We start from the raw sequence: 17,495 nt of genomic DNA on the forward strand, positions 1-17,495 counted from the left end.
AAATCCAGACAGTATTTTGACAGTATTTTGAATGTTGCATTCATGTTGAAGGGAATAGATCAAGTGGTTAGCTGGGATGAAAATGGTCGACGTGAGCATATAGAGTAAGAAAGACATCATAATAGACAGATATGTGTTGTAAAAGAGTGAAAAGAAGAGAGAGGAGAAAGAGAGAAAAGAAAGGAGAGGGATAGGTGTGGGAAATAATGAATGAGAGCGAAAGTAAAATAAAATCGAAATAAAAATATAAAAAATAAAGATGAGATACCAGTATTATTTTTCATTAGGATTGGTTTAAGGTGAGAAGTCGAGCATTAATGTTTTGGTAAAGTAGGGGAGGAAGGCATTTAAGGCTATGAATTAAATAACTGAATTCTAGCTTCGGTGTGGTCAGAAAGAATATTTAGTGTTTTAATGTTATAACTGACATCTATCTTAAACTAATTACTAACACTAATAATAATAGTAATAATAACAATAACGACAATAATGATAATAAGAGCCAATCCCCAAATACCACCATAAACTTTAACTTGTCCATAGATAGTACAGCATCATCCCTTTCCAAAATTAACCCACGTAAGACAGATAGCGGCAACTGCCGGGCCGGGACCGAATGCCCACTGCAAGCTCATTGCACAAAGTTTAACGTGGTATATATATAAACGGATTGTCGGGAACATACTCTGCAATTCTAATAGCCATTACATCGGGTCTACTATCAATTTTAAGCAGAGATATTCTGCACACCTGAACTCATTCAAATATGAGGAGCATAGCAAATCCACGTCTTTAGCCAACCACATACATCATCTGATAAATTAAAAAATACCATATAAGATATCTTGGGCTATAATAGTTTTTGGTGTCCCATACCAAGGCAGCGCTCCACTTGCGGACTCTGTCTGAAAGAAGCCCTCCAAATATTAATTCATGATTCGCCACAGTTACTCAATAAACAGCACGAAGCATTCTCTACATGTAAACATATAACTTTAGATGCTTCCATGGGTCCAAATGCATCAAAACCAACGCGACGCACATAACACTTGCCTATACACACCCACGGTCGTTACATAATACGTACGTTATTTCTCTTTCATCTATCTGAATAAGCTTTTCAGAAACTAGCTAGCTGCAATAATCTCTTTTAATTTTTAATCTATAACCTTTCTAATTTCCAACATTTAATTTTTAATTCATATTTTTGAAATCTTTTATCCAATTTAATTTATTCTTAATTCTATATATATATAAATATTCCCATAGTATAAAAATAGGCAGCTATTTTTAGATTTCAGTATATATTTCAATTCATGATCACATACCCGTCACTGTACATATTTATTCTCACTACTTAGCATTTGAGTTTTTGTGTACATTTATCTCCTACCTGAAAAACGAACAATTACCACCCCTGTCCCCAGTAATAACGATCACCAATCATTTCCCCTTAGATTTTTATACTTGTTGAATCATTCTTTCATAAACTTGTTCACACACAATGTGGACTAAAATCTTCTTGAGAAAATACGAAATTACAATAATTTCAATGTGATGATTAGCGAAAGCGAAACCGGTCGATAAACATAATATAAAATATATTACAAAATATATTAAAACTATATAAAACGTGTGCATTTTCCTTCGTTTATTTTATGTTTTGCATTATAACTCGCAACGTGGGGATAATCGAAATTCCTCACTTCGTGTTATTATATATATATATGTATGTATGTATGTATATATACATGCATACATACATACATACATACATACATACATACATTCATACATTCATACATACATACATACATACATTCATACATTCATACATACATACATACATACATACATACATACACTATTTAACCCTCATTAGAAAATAAATTCCAATTCCAATTCCAATTCCCTTTCCTATTATTGTTTTTACCAATGCAAAGTAATTCCGATTATTCACATTTCACCTTCCATAAGTACATAGCGCACGCATGCACATAAAAACGTACAGGAATATGCACACCCATACATATACACACACTTGCATTAACATGCATTCTGACCATGCTCTCCAGAAATTATTTTAGATATGTCGCATTCAGAATTTCCTTCTAATTTGCCACAGATCTGCCTCAGCAGTAAAAACAAAAAACATAAACATATATACATAACTCTTCTCAATCTTCTACGTACTCACATACAAACATTGACATTCACGCAACCCATAACCAAATTATATGATTTTAGATTCAAGTTCTCCATATTACTGATAAAAGCAATATGCATTAAACAAAACCCAGTGAAGCTAAAACTAAAGCAATACCACAACATCGCAGTTGGAAAATACCACTTCACACAACCTATGAACACTGCGCAGTTATCCACTTCCCCGTTGTTTTATCTATTCGAAGGTTCACAACCAGAATGAAACGAGACATGTGAAACATTAAACGGTAGAATTATCTAAAGAAATCATTTACTCTACGAATCCTCTATGCTGCATTCTCTTCGATTTATGAGTAGTAGTGCCAAGTACAACTCAAGTTCACACACACTCACACACACACACACACACATACATATATATATATATATATATATATATATTATATATATATATATATATATATATATATATATATATATATACATATATATATACATATATATAAGAAGTTTGCTTCCTATCCACATGGTTTCGGGTTCAGTGCCACTGCGTGAAACCTTGGACAAGTGTCTTAACTTCGGACCGACCAAATCCTTGAGTGGATTTGGTGGACGTAAACTGAATGAAGCCCATTGTATACATATATGTATATAATTGTGTGTGTGTGTGTGTAACTTTGGTTCTGTGTTTTCCCTCGCCACCACTTGGCAACCAGTGTTGGTGTGTTTATATTCCTGTAACTAATCAGTTCGACTACTGGGGTGAATTCATTCGACTATAAGGTCTTGAAGGCAGTGCCCTAGAATGGCCATAGTGTAATGAATGAATGACACAGGAAAAAGGTAATATAGATAGATAGATAGATAGATAGATAGATAGATAGATAGATAGATAGATAGATAGATAGATAGATAGATAGATTGATTGATTGATTGATTGATTGATTGATTGATTGATTGATTGATTGATTGATTGATTGAGTGAGTGAGTGATAGATAGATGAACGGACAGACAGACAGATAGAATACCAAGAGGATTGGCGTTACAGTTAATTGAATTGTATTGAGAGTCTCTACTCTCACTCCAAAACTCACAGAGAGATAGAAAGGAAAATGTATTCTAGTGTAATCCACAATCCAATCTAAATGTTTGTACTGATGCAACTTGGAGCTCCCGCTAATTAAAAAGCATTTTCCAAGAACCCATCGGGAACATAAAATCTTTAATGCCGGTAACATCAAAGCTAGCTACATACGCTAGATAATATCGCCTCCAGCATTGCTCGCAGAAACAAACACGTACCCACATAACCTCCAGTAACTACAGAGATTCCATTAACTGCCAAATGGGAGCAAAATGCCTCTCTAAGTCCGTGATTTCTAAGGTCCCACACAAACACACACAAACATGCAACGTATACAAACATATTGATACGAATTTATACGTAATTTTGAGTCGATAATAAAAAAAAAAGCGGGTCTCAATTTCTTTGATTTTGTAGTATACGGAAGAATAAATACCAGGGGCTCTTTGCATGGAAAGTTTTTTAAATTGTTGTAAAGTATAAAAAAACAGAAAAAGTATGGAAAACGTCTATTCTATTGATCATCGTTTTGTATAAGAAAATTTGATATTAACACGTCTTTCAAGGACAAGCATGAATTTTCTAAAGCTTTAAAATATATATTTAAAAATCGGCGACGCACTTAGAAACACCTTGTCGTAAATTGTTTGAAAACCAGCGTTATATATGTGATTTAGCTATAGTTCAAGATGCTTATCTGCATACATAATTATGATTATATCACTAATTTACCATTGATCTTAGTTAATATATTTCTGCTGTAGAGAGATAGTCTTGTTAGTCATACTTCTGTCTGTGTTTTCAATCAATAATTCTTGAGAATTTGCTTGTAAGAATATCCAGCTGCTTGCCAAAGATTCACTGGCTAATACACTATATTTTCTCTTTCTCCTCCTCTCCCTCTTCTCTCTCTCTACATCACTCTCTTTCTTCTTCTTCTCTCTCCCTCTCTTTCTCTCACTCTCTCTCTCTCTTTCTCTCTCTCTCTCTCTCTCTCTCTCTCTCTCTCTTCACTTTTTACTGTTACTATAACGGATTCATTTTCGGGCAACCAGCATCTAGCAACAAACGACTAATGACTAAATGTCTCTAGATCTATTAACTAGCGGCTACTTTCTAGAAATCTCTAGCTACAACCAAATTACAACTGGTAAACAGCATCTAGCTTCTAGTTGTCTCTAACAGCTATTATCTAGCAATCTCTAGCTGTCTTTTAGCAAACCTTCTATCAAGCACCACTTACTTTGTCATCAAACAAAATATGCTCAAATCATATGAACTCCCTCTGATCCGGCACAGTAATAGGGCTTATATGTGGGTTTTCGGCCTGCTAGAAAAAGAAGTGAAATTTCCTTCATATCACAACTAGCCATATCAAAAATGTAAAAATCTTTTGACGAATGTAGTCCCAGAATTTAAAAAGAAATTAGATGGCCATGGCTGGAAAGCATTTAGGAGCTCTATGTAGGCATTCGATCAGTTAAAATCTCCAGACATTTTTTTTCTTCAAATCACACAGTCTCTAAAATAAGAATAGACTGGATAATGTATTTTGTGAAATTGGCGTGGTCATTACTGGAATGTTTTTTAATTATAATTCGGTCTGTCCAAAGATAATTTGACGTTAAGCAACGTCCACAACAACAATACTAGCAGGAGCAACGATCTCCATGGTCAGGGAGACTACAATATTTGTGCTGCATTTTTTACTAGATTCTAAATAATACGTTTACTGTGCTGTCAACATTGCAAATATTTTCTGTTCAGTACGCAGCACATCCAGGTCATTTTCATTTCCTTACTGGTTTCTACCCTTAAGTATAAAACATTTTTCATTGAATTACAATCGATAAACTCATAATTTTCAGTAAAATTTTCTGCATCAGATGAATTATTTCTTTGGTCAAGTGGGTAATAAAACCACCAGCTGATATTACTTTTGAATGATCTTATTCCAGTTATAGGTTTTCACTGCACAACTGAGTGCAGTCCTTTGTGCATGGCTTTGGGTATATGTTTTCCACCGAAAGCCTTCTCCTAAGATGTGTACAGCTCCTAACAGTGTTATTTTCTTTGTGATTTGTATCTCTAAATTCTGGAATTTTTTTATATGTATTTGTCAACGTTTCTTAACTCATGCCAAGTTACTTATTATTATAGGGATTGTTACTCTTTACAGTCCCCAAATGCAGAACATCTCAGTTTCTTGTTATTCCGATTCGGATGTTTTCTTCACTTCCTTTAGAGATGCACTGTCATCTGTTGGATGTGATATATCTATGATGAGATATATCTTTTCCGTTTTGCTCACATTTTCCGACCTATAATTCTTAATCTCCTCACCTTTCTCTTGTCATTGCTTTATTACGCTGGTATAATGCCAGTTTGATATATCATATCAAATTGTATCATATATTATACTTCGTTTTTATATTTGGCTTGCAAGATACTTGACGTGAACTCGTGTGTCGAAGCAAATATTATAGTTTTCGGAGTACCTTTACGCCAATAATAATAAACACACTCGTATGTATATATATATATATACAGAGAGAGAGAGAGAGGGGGGGCAGGAGTAGCTGTGTGGTAAGTAACTTGCTTACCAACCACATAGTTCTGGGTTCAATCCCACTGCATGGCAGCCTTGTGAGTGGATTTGGTGGACAGAAACTGAAAGAAGCCCGTCGTATATATATATATATATATATATATATATATATATATATATATATATAGAGAGAGAGAGAGAGAGAGAGAGAATAGCAAGCGAATGCCTATCATGCAGTCACACTGTTTTAAGATATTATGTAGATGCGAGCAAGCACAGACACCCTCTCGACATTTTCACATTTAGTCAGCGGAACAATAGGATGCAAATGCCTGGGTTAAAAAGGACTGCATCAGCACACTTAGCTGGCAATCATTTGAATTAAATGGGATATGAAGTTTTTTGCTCATGCGCACAAAGCATTGAGCGGTAAAGAAATCAAACCTACCACTCATTCACTTCGATTCCAACATCCTGAGCATAAGATCACGTGCTTTCAATTATACGTTTACTATATATATATATATATATATATCTATATATATATATAATATATATATATATATATATATATATTCACTGGTTCCAGCCAGATAGAGAGAGATTTGCTAAACGTAAATGCAATAATGTATTCAGTTTCAGGGAATATGATTCGTTAATAAGAGATATTCAAATAATAACACAAGTGACTACTCATAAAAATGGATGAAGAAATCAAATCCGTGGAACTGCATGTTTATTTTATATATTTCTGTAATCTACTGAATATTAACTACCATAATGCTGGATCAATCGATATATACTTGGGAAGGAACCAATTTAGTACGAAAATTGATTTATAATAAGAAAGTCTACGATAGTTTCCCAAAATTAGATACAAAAAATGTTCAAGGAGACCAAATTTGTTGGAAATTGTTGACATCAATTACGTTTTGTTATCGGAATGAAAAACTAAGCATAACAAAGACATCAGATAGACTCTATAGTCTTGAGTTCAGTTTATCTAAATACGTGAAATCAGTGTTCTCGGCGACTTTAAATTTTCCGTACAAGTAAACGATCGTTATATAATCTTTACTTTAAGCTTTGATGTTTGAATATGTAGACAAACTAAAATATCTAAACTGAAAAGATAGCGTAAACCATTGCAAGTATCTGAAGCACGTGAGATAAAGTCAGAAATAAAACACATGTGACATAGCAATGGGAAACAAATAAGTAGAAAAGAGATCATAATTCAAGAAAAATCGTTAATTAAATCTACTTTCACGATCAAAGACAAATCGATACCAAACATTTAATTGAAATTCAAACACAGATCCAGTTTTATTCACTGGGAAATGAATGAAATTTTAAAGTTGGCTATCGAGATTTCCACATTCTTTACAACAGACTGTATAATAGAAACATTCAATAGCATTGTATACAGAAAACAATGGGTGAGAGCTGTTGTACAATTTGAAGTCAGTTATAAAAGTTTTAAGGAAGGAAGAGATTTTGCCAGAAGTTCTCATAAACGAGGACGGGGTACGAGTCACTGTTAAGAATAATTTATCAACCTTTTGTCTGCGAGCAGTGTTATTGTCTCTACTCAGCCAGTCAGCTAAAGCTCTCGAAGTGAGAGAAATTACTGTGATGAAACCAACCAAATCAGGTGGAAGTGATTTATGAGAGGAGATATCAACACAGATGTGAAATAAAATGTTCCATGATATTTAACATACACAATTCATGACATCAGTTACCGGCTATTGAAAAAAAAAACACCATTCACTTGATATCTTATCTTCCTTGAGATCAGGTGTGAATGAATTTTTGGAAATCATAATAAACAAAAATTAGTTGTAAGAAGTAAAATCGTTGATGAATGTGTAGCCTCTATACGCATTGAAAGTTTAGTATACTTTAAGAGAGAGTATGCAGACAGTTATGAAGAGAGTAAATAGTTATTAAAAGACATCAAAATAATGACCACAAAAATTCTTATTGATCTGAAGCTAAATTACACATAAGGATGACACTGCTGTGAGACTCTTAATTACATCATATTGTCGTTAAATGTTATAAACCAAAACAAGTCTTTGATGTATCATGTACGTTGCATGAAAATATTTCGATAAAACGAAAAGATGTCCTGAAGACTGGTGGTATTGGCAGTAATGTTAGATACGGACAATCTTCCGTACGTTAATGACTTTCTTGTATGTATGTATGTATGTATGTATGTATGTATGTATGTATGTATGTATGTATGTATGTATGTATGTATGTATGTTTATATGTTTGCATGTATCAGAACATTATGTGTATGATTTGATGTATCTTGTTTTATGGTGCTGGCAAGGTTTTTTGGTTTACAGTTCACTACCAGTGGCTAATTCATATGGTAAATTAGGAATCAACCACGTACATGTCACCTCTATCAGCACACAATCTTTTCCTTACTCACATTTGCTAAACATCCCCGAGGCCACACATGTACATGGGTGCTTTGCACAACCACACTAACGTGACCGGGTATCTCAGAACAGCAGTGGGTTCTAAAATATGTTCATAGATATTTCTCTCTGTGAGCCTAGGTAAACAAAAAGCTGAGATAATAAAACCTGAGAGAAAAGGAACCTCTTTCTCAATAGACGGATTTTTTCCCGTTAACTCCTTGTATCTTGGAGAAACTACGGTTTGTCGTGACTGACCTTTACTACGAATCTATCCACTTCATTGGGAAAGTAACTGGCGCCAAAGAAACAGGTATGCAGGTATGTTCTCCTATGTGGGTGGTATATTATATATAAATATTATATATATCACCGTGATCACCGTGACCGATCAGGCTATCAGATGTTGTTACACATCGCTGGTCACAATGTGTTCGCATTGTTTTAGCCTTCGAATGACGCCACTCCGCTGGCTAAGCGAGCAGGCCAACAGAAGAAAGAGTGAGAGAAAGAGTGGTGAAAGAGTACAGCTGGAGCCTCGTGGAGCTTTTATGTGTTTTCGCTCAATAAACTCACACAACGCCGGTCTGGAAATCGAAACCGCAATCCTACGACCGCGAGTCCGCTGCCCTAACCACTGGGCCATTGCGCCTTCACATTATATATACATATATATATATATATTATATATATATATATAATATATATATATATATATATATCATATATATATATATCATATCATATAGATAGATAGATAGATAGATAGATAGATAGATAGATAGATAGATAATAGATAGATAGATAGATAGATAGATAAGTTTCTTTATTGGCCACACAGGGCTGCACACAGATGGGACAAAAAAAATTGAATAAATAAAAAGAATAAAAAGAAAAAAAAAGAAAAGGAAAAGGAACAAAAGGAAAGAGAAATGAAAAAAGAAGAAAAAAGGGGAAGAAGAAAAAAAAGAACGATCAATAGGGATCGTGTATCACAGTGTTATGATATATGGTGTAAAGGGGAAAGCAAGTAAGGTTTATCCGTGGGAAGAAAAACCTACGAAAAAGACCACGGTAACCTTGGTCAATATTGTTATATGTTACCACATTTGTTTGCAAGTGAGTAATCCTCTGTTTTCAATTTCTGGGTTCATAGGATTATGCTCAAGGTGACTTCGTCATTCATACGTGCCATCCTTGCTACATTCACCCATCTTTTTTTAAAACATTCGCTAGACAAAACTTGCCTCTCTACTCTCACTTTCCTTTTCAAGTGGTACTTGAAGAAGTTGATGAGAGATTGACCAGAGAGGAAAGTGTTTGTCTCCAATCCTTCCAGACGCGTCCACCAGATACATTCTTTCGCCATAGCCACAAGGATGATGAAAATAGCTCTTCCTTCCCGTTTGAAGGAAGGAGGCGTGACAATATTGACGATAGACTCAGCTGATAAACCGACTCGTCCCACACGTGACAGCAGTTGTTCGACATAAGCCCACAGGTCGGAAATTGTTGGACACTGCACGAGTGCGTGCAGAACGGTTTCGTCGCTCTGACCGCATCTCGGGCAGGTCGGCCCCGTGTTTCTCGAGCGTGTCTGTAGAGCTTATCCCGAACGGGTAGCGCTTCTCGGTAGCACTGCCAGGCCAGGGATCTCTGGAAGTTGTCCATGGGCCCTGGCCCGAAAGTCGTCCTGAACAGGCGGGTCAGGTACTCCTCGTCGACGTCCAGGTTCGCCCCGAGCGCGTCGTCGTACCTCCCCTCCACTAATCCCCTATAGAATGCTTAGGTTGTGTTGAAGTCACTCAAGGTCGACACGAGACGGCAGAGTTGCTTGAGAGTAACGCGACACTCGCGGTGCCAATCGCCCTTCCTCGGCCTCTTTTTGATCCACGACTGCAGTTCGGTCATGGAGACGAGCTGCGGGAAAGCGTGCCTCACAAACGGCGACCACACCTGTTCACCGTCGTCTACATAGAGCCAGAGATGTCGCAGTCTCAGCGCGTGTCTGCGCATCATCAACTACGGCATGCCCAGCCCTCCTTTTAGCGGGTGTTGACAGCAAATGGATCGCCTGACCATCGGGACGCATCCTTTCCACAAGAAGCGAAAGAGAATGCGTTGTAGTTTGGTGATGGTAGGGTCGGGACAAGGTACGACGGTCAGGCGGTAGTAGATGACGGACGCGATGTACGTGTTCGCCACCTCCGCCCGACCTTTTAGGGACAGTTTCCTCTCGGCCCATTGCCGGGCGAGAGTGACCACCCTACTCGTTATCTCGTTCCAGTTCTTCTCCACTTGGAGGTCCGGACCAAACCAGACCCCGAGCAACTCAACCGGGACGTCGGTCCAGCGTCCCACGACGGAGGCGCTGGTGGACGGCATGGGCTTGCTTCTCCAGGTGCCTAGTCGCAAGCCCACTGACTTTTCCCGGTTGATTTTCGCTCCTGTCACCGCTTCGTAGTTTTTCAGTGTCTCGCCGACCTGCTCGATGTGCACATGGCTAGACACTATGACGGTGACGTCGTCCGCGTATGCAGACACGCTCGTCCCGCATCCCAGTTCTCGCGGGATGCCCCTCAAAGTTACCAGCTTCCGCAATAATGGCTCGAGAGTCAATACGTATAGAAGCGACGAGAGGGGGCATCCCTGACGGACCGAACGTGCGATGTCGAAGGGTCTCGATAGATGTCATTCACGCGAATTACCGAACGGATGCCTCTGTACAAAGCGGCTATCCAGCCGCGGAGACGGGACCGAAGCCTGCCGCTCTGAGGACCGCCTCCAAGTATCGATGGTCCTACCCTATCGAAAGCTTTCGATTGATCCAAATTGATCAGCGCCCCACCCATGCCAGGTTCGTTAACTACCCTGTCTATGATGTAACGCATCAGGTGGAGGTTGTCATGGATGGTCCGGCCCGGCACGGCGCTAGTTTGCTCCCTGTCGATCAGTTTCTCGATGACAAGCGCCAACCTCTTGGCTTGCACCTTGGCCAAAAGTTTCAAGTCTGCATTAAGCAGAATGATGGGCCTAAAGTTATCTATTACATTTCCCTTGTTTAGATCTTTCTTTCAGCTGTGTTACGGTTCCTCGGCTCACAAAACCAGGAATACTCCCACTCTTTGGCTGCCAGTTGCAGTACAACACGCCGCCAAGAGATCTCCAAACAAGTCTGGCATACAATTGTAAAGCTCGTAGGGTAGACCATCCAACCCGGTGATTTGTCCCTCGAGCATTCTGCCATCGCCTCCTGCACTTCCGCCGCTGTGATGGCACCTTCGCAGCTCCTGCCTTTCTTGTCGAGAGTCGTGGTAGGCTGTGTAGGTAGGCACTGATGTCCACCCTACGTTCTTGCCCTCCACTCGTCCCGAACAGTCGGGCAAAATGCTGCTGAAAGGCCTCACACATTTTACTTGGCTCGAGCAATTCGCGCCCCTGTTCATCTACCAGGGACCGAATGGTGGCTTTGTTGCCCTGTTGCGCCTCTGCCACCCGGGCCTCTCTCGCGGCTCGAACACCTTCGTTCCTTAGAGCACGCATCCTAGCTCTGACAGCACATCCTTCGTGTTTGGCGTTGAAGTGTTGGTCGAGGGCCAACCTCGCCGCCAAAACGTCGGATGCGATGCCGCTTCTAATTGCCTCTTCTAGCTTCTTAACTAGCTCACCCTCAACTCTATTTCTATCTATGCTTTCTTTGCTGTACCTAATCGCTTCTGCTTTTAACTGCTCTCTTGAGGGCAAACCACCATTTGTTGTTGATGATGGCTCCCGTCAAAGCCCTCTTTACTAATGTGCTAATCCGGTCTCTGAAAACCTGTCTCGATGGGAAAGACGCGTTTAGTTTCCAGTATCCGGGACCCTGCCTAAGTGTCTTACCTTACCTAGTCTAGCGTACATGTCACAAGTTTGTGATCCGTGTAGCTGACTATGTGGAATTGTGGACATCCTATGCTATCTCTGTCTACTGTCCTACACAGTATCCTATCTAGATACGATCTCGACGACCCGATGCGGTTGCTTCATGTCCACGTTGGCGCATTCGGGTGGTCTAGTCGGAACCTGTCAGACAGTTGAAAGCGTCTGAGCAGTCTCTGAGGCATTTGCATCCTCCGTCTATTCCTATCTCTACCCACGTAGTCTACATGCGTGTCCAAGGTAGCATTCCAATCCCCCACTAAGAGTAAAGGACGAGACGTTCCCAAGAATACTTCTAGACGTTGAAAGAAATCCGCCCGACCTGTTAAGGTCGGTGCGTAGACTGATACAGTCGAAAAGCGCACCCATTGCTGCCGTCGACATCCAGGACGACCAGTCTACCCTCCGGGTTCTACGATATTGTCCTTACTTTGAGGTCCAGACTCTTGCGAAAAAGTACCGCGGTGCCACTACCGCCCATTCTCGGCAGACAGGGGGGAAAATAAATGTTGAACTGTCCGCCAAACATGGTCTTTAGGGCCCGCGGATTGTGGAGTCTGGTCTCACTTATGCTATAATTTCTAACTTATGTGACTTTATGTCATTTAAGAGGTACCCTTGTTTCCAAGGGGACCCCAAGCCACGCGCATTTACACAACCAATCTTGATCATAATCCTAATGAATTAGAATACAGTGAAAGGAACAGAGGGTTACTTACTTTACTGCTCGAACGTTTTTGCTTTCTCCTCCGTTGGTTTGTCCTCGAGGAGATCCCAGTACAGTTTCTTTGTGAGATATTTTTGGCATTTACCAACCGCACTGGGGAAAATGCCTTTGAGTGTGTGGTGCAGACTTTTGGAGATGTGTAATATTTTGATGTGGTCTGGTGGTGTTGTGTATGGGTGATTGTTTGTTTTTATGTCATCTTCTGTTATGTTTGTTTTTGATTGGATGTATTCCATCAAATTTGTGTTTTTGGTGTCTATAGCTGTGAGCATGTTTGCTGTATATATTTTTGTGGTGTTGGGTTTTGAAATGTCTTCGGGAGATTTATTTCCCCCTGCTTTGTTCGTGTTTGCATTTGGTTTGGTTGTGTTTCTGCTCTTTATTTTCCTTCTTTTTGTAGCTATTTACCATTCCTCACTGGTTTCATCTTCCGACGAAATTTCTGAGGAATCAGTAGGGGGTAGGGGTATGTTGCAGGCTTCTATGTATGTCTGTGTAAGTAAGGTGGTTGTGTTGTTGTTTGTTGGTTGGTTGTTGAGTGTTTGTGTGTGTTGAGTGCGGTATAAGGGATGGGGGATCAGTTTTTGTGTGTTTTCTTTGTTTTTCTGTTCCTTTGGTTCTTGCTGTTGTTGGTGGTGTTGGTATTTTTTCAGGTGTTGAGTGGTTTTTGGTTGATGACGGATTAGCTTGGTGTGCTTCTCTTGTCGTCTTCTGTGTTGATGGTGGTGTGGGTAGTAGAGCTTTTTTTCCGGAGTGCTTTGGTTGTGGTAGTGGTTGTTGTTGTTGCTCTTGGTGTGCTGTGGTTGGGCACGTCTTTTTCAGGTGTGTTTCGCTTCCACACAAATAGCAGCGTGGTCGCCTGCCCTCTACCACTACATAGAGTTTGTAGCTTCCTGGCAGTTCTATAGTGGTGGGTATCTTCTCTCTTGTTGCTTCATCCAATTGAAGCAGGAATTCGATTGATTTGCCCACATAGTCTTTCTTTCCTACAACAGCGATTTCAAGGATGTTTGTCTCTGACATTGTCTCTGTCATTTCAAAGCAGATGGCAGAGACTAACCATTGTGTTTCGACATCAAGCGGTATATTTTTTATTTGGACTTTTGTGACTCTCTTGTTTAAATAGATTGGTATCATTACCAAGTCGTCCGAATGCAGCTCCAATGTGGAAAAACGTTTTGCTAAACTTTCGTTGAGGAAACGTACTTGGACTGTACCAAATTTATTTCCCCAACTGATATATTCCTTGGAGTCCCATACAGGACGAAGGCATTTTTCGATTTTTTCCTGCGGTGCATTTTCTGTTCTTCTTGTTTTCTTGTTTATTACTTTATAAATTATTGTTTTTTGTGTGTGTTTTCCACGATGTGTTGTGGAATGTGAAGGTGCAATTTGTCTCCTTCTTTGGTAAAGAGTGCTTTTGTGCGGTTTATTTCTTGTGTGGTGAATTTTACAATTGTTCTTTTTTGTTTTGTTACGTCCGCAAAATTCGTTTTGAATTTGGCAGTAGAAGTGTTAATTGTGGCAGTTGAAGTCGTGATAGTGGTGTTGGTGTTGGCGGTATTAGCAGCAGAAGGCTTAGATGTAGCATTTGAAGTCGTAGTAGTGGTGTTGGTGTTGGCGGTGTTGTCTTTGGTAGGCGGCTTTGTGCCAATTTCGTTGTTGTTGTTGGTGGTGGTGGTGATGGTGGTGGTGCTGGCATTCATGTTTTCGTCTGTATTCATTTTTGAATCCCTTTCTCCGTCTTTTTATATCATCGACAAGTGGTGTAGGGAGTGGGGGAAAATATAAGTTAATGTCTTCGGTCGTGGCGATGGTGAATGGTGTTGCGACGTTAGTTTTGCTGTTGTTGGTGGTGGTGGTGACAGCGGTGTTCAAGCTGCGAGGTTTAACAGCTAGTGGTAGCAAAAGTGTTTCGCTACCGTTCTGCATGACTGGCGGGCTAGCCACGTGGTTTATAGTTGCCATTTTCAAAATGAAAAATGGCTAAAAGGAGCCAACGAAAGTTTTGAAAGTTTTGGGTAATTTCTCCCATACAGGGGCGGAATTCTACGTGAATAATTCTCAGGTTTTTTAGTGAATGAACTTGCACAACGATTAAAACAAAATATTTGACAACAAGGAGTTTTAAACATGTAAAAGTGGCCAACTTACGTGGAGCCGATATGACTAGCGTCCGTCCATTGTGAGATAGATAGATAGATAGATAGATAGATAGATAGAGATAGATAGATAGATAGATAGATAGATAGATAGATAGATATGTTTCTTTATTAGCCACACAGGGCTGCACACAGATAGAACAAATTACAAGGTAGAGCTTTTCTTTTGAAGGTTTAAAAAAAAAAAAAAAAAAAAAAGAAGGGGGAGTTTCGATCAAAAGGGATCGTAAAAGGAGAGAAAGAGGACAAAAAAAAAAAGGGGGGGGGTAAAAAAAAAATAAAAAAAAAGGGGGAGAGGAAAAAAAAATTGATCAATAGGGATCGTTATCACAGAAATGTCAATATGAAGTGTAAAGGGGAGGACAGGTGAGGTTTACCCGTGGAAAGAAAAGCCTACGGAAAAGACCACGGTAACCTCGGTCAATGAAGATAGATAGATAGATAGATAGATAGATAGATAGATAGATAGATAGATAGATAGATACTGATCAAGATTTGAACGATTTAATAAGAGACCTAGCATTGTAAAAGGAGAAGGCAGAGGTCTTGAGATCCAGAGTACAGCAACAGTTATTTCTATTTTCCGTTCTCGCCATGAAGGCTTATCTGTCTTTTTCAAGCAAGAAAATAATGCTTGATTCTGTATTGACGTTAATGTACTTATGCAAAACCTAGAGCACGTGCATGTGGCTAACGACTGGAGATTGTTTATAGACTCGAGTAAGGTTAGCTTCAAAGCTGTGTTGTTACATAATGGTAATGAAAAACTTCTCATTCCTACGGGTCGCGTTGTCAGTATGGAAGAAACCTATGAATCGATAGAAGTCTTTCTGTAATGAGTTAATTACTCAGTTTACAAGTGGAATATTTCTGCTGATTTAAAGGTGATTTCCACTCACCTAGGACTGCAGCTGGGATATACCAAAAATATGTGCTTCTTGTGTGTTTGGAACAGCCGCGACGACAGCAATCATTACACTATAAACGACTGGTCTAAAAGAGATGAGCGCATAGTTGGTCCGTACAATGTGCAGCATATGCCACTGGTAGACCCGCAAAAAATCTTCCTTCCACCCCTTCACATCAAACTCGGCCTCATGAAAAACTTCGTAAAAGCAATGACACACGATGGCGTTGGCTTTCGGTACCTAAAAGTAAACTTTGGTGCGAAGAAAAGTGACGCAAACTTGAAAGCATGTATTTTCATTGGACCCGAGATAGAAAATTCAGAGGAAAATTGAATCCAGTTGAGCTGCCAGCATGAGATTCATTGGTGTTAGTAGTACAGAAATTTCTTAGAAATCATAGAGTTGAAAACTATACTGATTTAATAAACAGCGTAGATTTATCTTGGAGCCGTTAGTGATGAACATGGTGAGAGGTTGCACCAGGACATATCTGAAACGGAAACGAAGTATCAAATGAAAGTTTACGAAAATAAACAAAAGACGAAGCAGGTGGAGTACAAACAAATGTATTGGTATAGCGCTCAGGAATAGAAAAAGTCTTTTACGTTTCAAGCCTACGCTCTTCGACAGAAAGATACACAAAAAAAACAAGGAGAGAAACAAAGAGAGAAAAAACTGCGTGTAGTAGCTAACGATCTATCAAGGCCGGTTCAATCCACACATGCTTGGTGACTACTTCTGGTTCCTACAAAGGGAGACCAGAACGATGCATAAGCGCAGGAGCAAGTGTCTAAAACATTTCTGAGCTGAGTATATCAAAAATGAAGTGAGTATTCCCTTAACATAAATATACTATGTACCATTATATTATAATACTATTTACCTTGAACATAGATATACTATATACAGCACTTATATACTATTATAAAAATTATTTATCTTGAACATAACTACCCCTGATACTAATATAGTAATATTATATAATTATGCGCATGACTCAAAATCTTGACGTGCTATTGCAATTCTGACTTCAGATGCAGAATCAACGGACTCGATTTAGTTTAGTATAGCACTATTTGTCTAGGTAGCAGACAATAATATTTTTTTGTTTTCTCCCCAGTGTTATCAAATTTCTGGAATATTTTACTTAGTTTTATTATTTTACTAACAGCTTGGAAAATGTAATTTTCTAAAAGCTGTCACCATTCCAGTTTTTTTTTTTTTTTTTAAACACATTTTGTCAAGATTAGTGACGAGGTAGTTAAATATAGAACCCAGTGAACCAATGGTTGAAAGTTTTAATCTATAGTGAAAGGCTGGATGGAATATTTTCGGATTTCTCAAAAGTTCGGCTTAGATGGTTTCTTCCTCTTTTATGTTCAAGCATATGCACATACGTATATATGAATATATATTTATTTACGCATGCACATGTGTATGTATATATGCATGTACCTATATGTATGTGTGTTTTTATGAATTCACTTATGAATGTGCGTGCAAAGTGTGTGTGCGTGTGCAATGAGTATGTGTGTGCGTGTGC

This window comes from Octopus sinensis, linkage group LG2, assembly GCF_006345805.1.
Source record: "Octopus sinensis linkage group LG2, ASM634580v1, whole genome shotgun sequence".
NCBI lineage: Eukaryota > Metazoa > Mollusca > Cephalopoda > Octopoda > Octopodidae > Octopus > Octopus sinensis.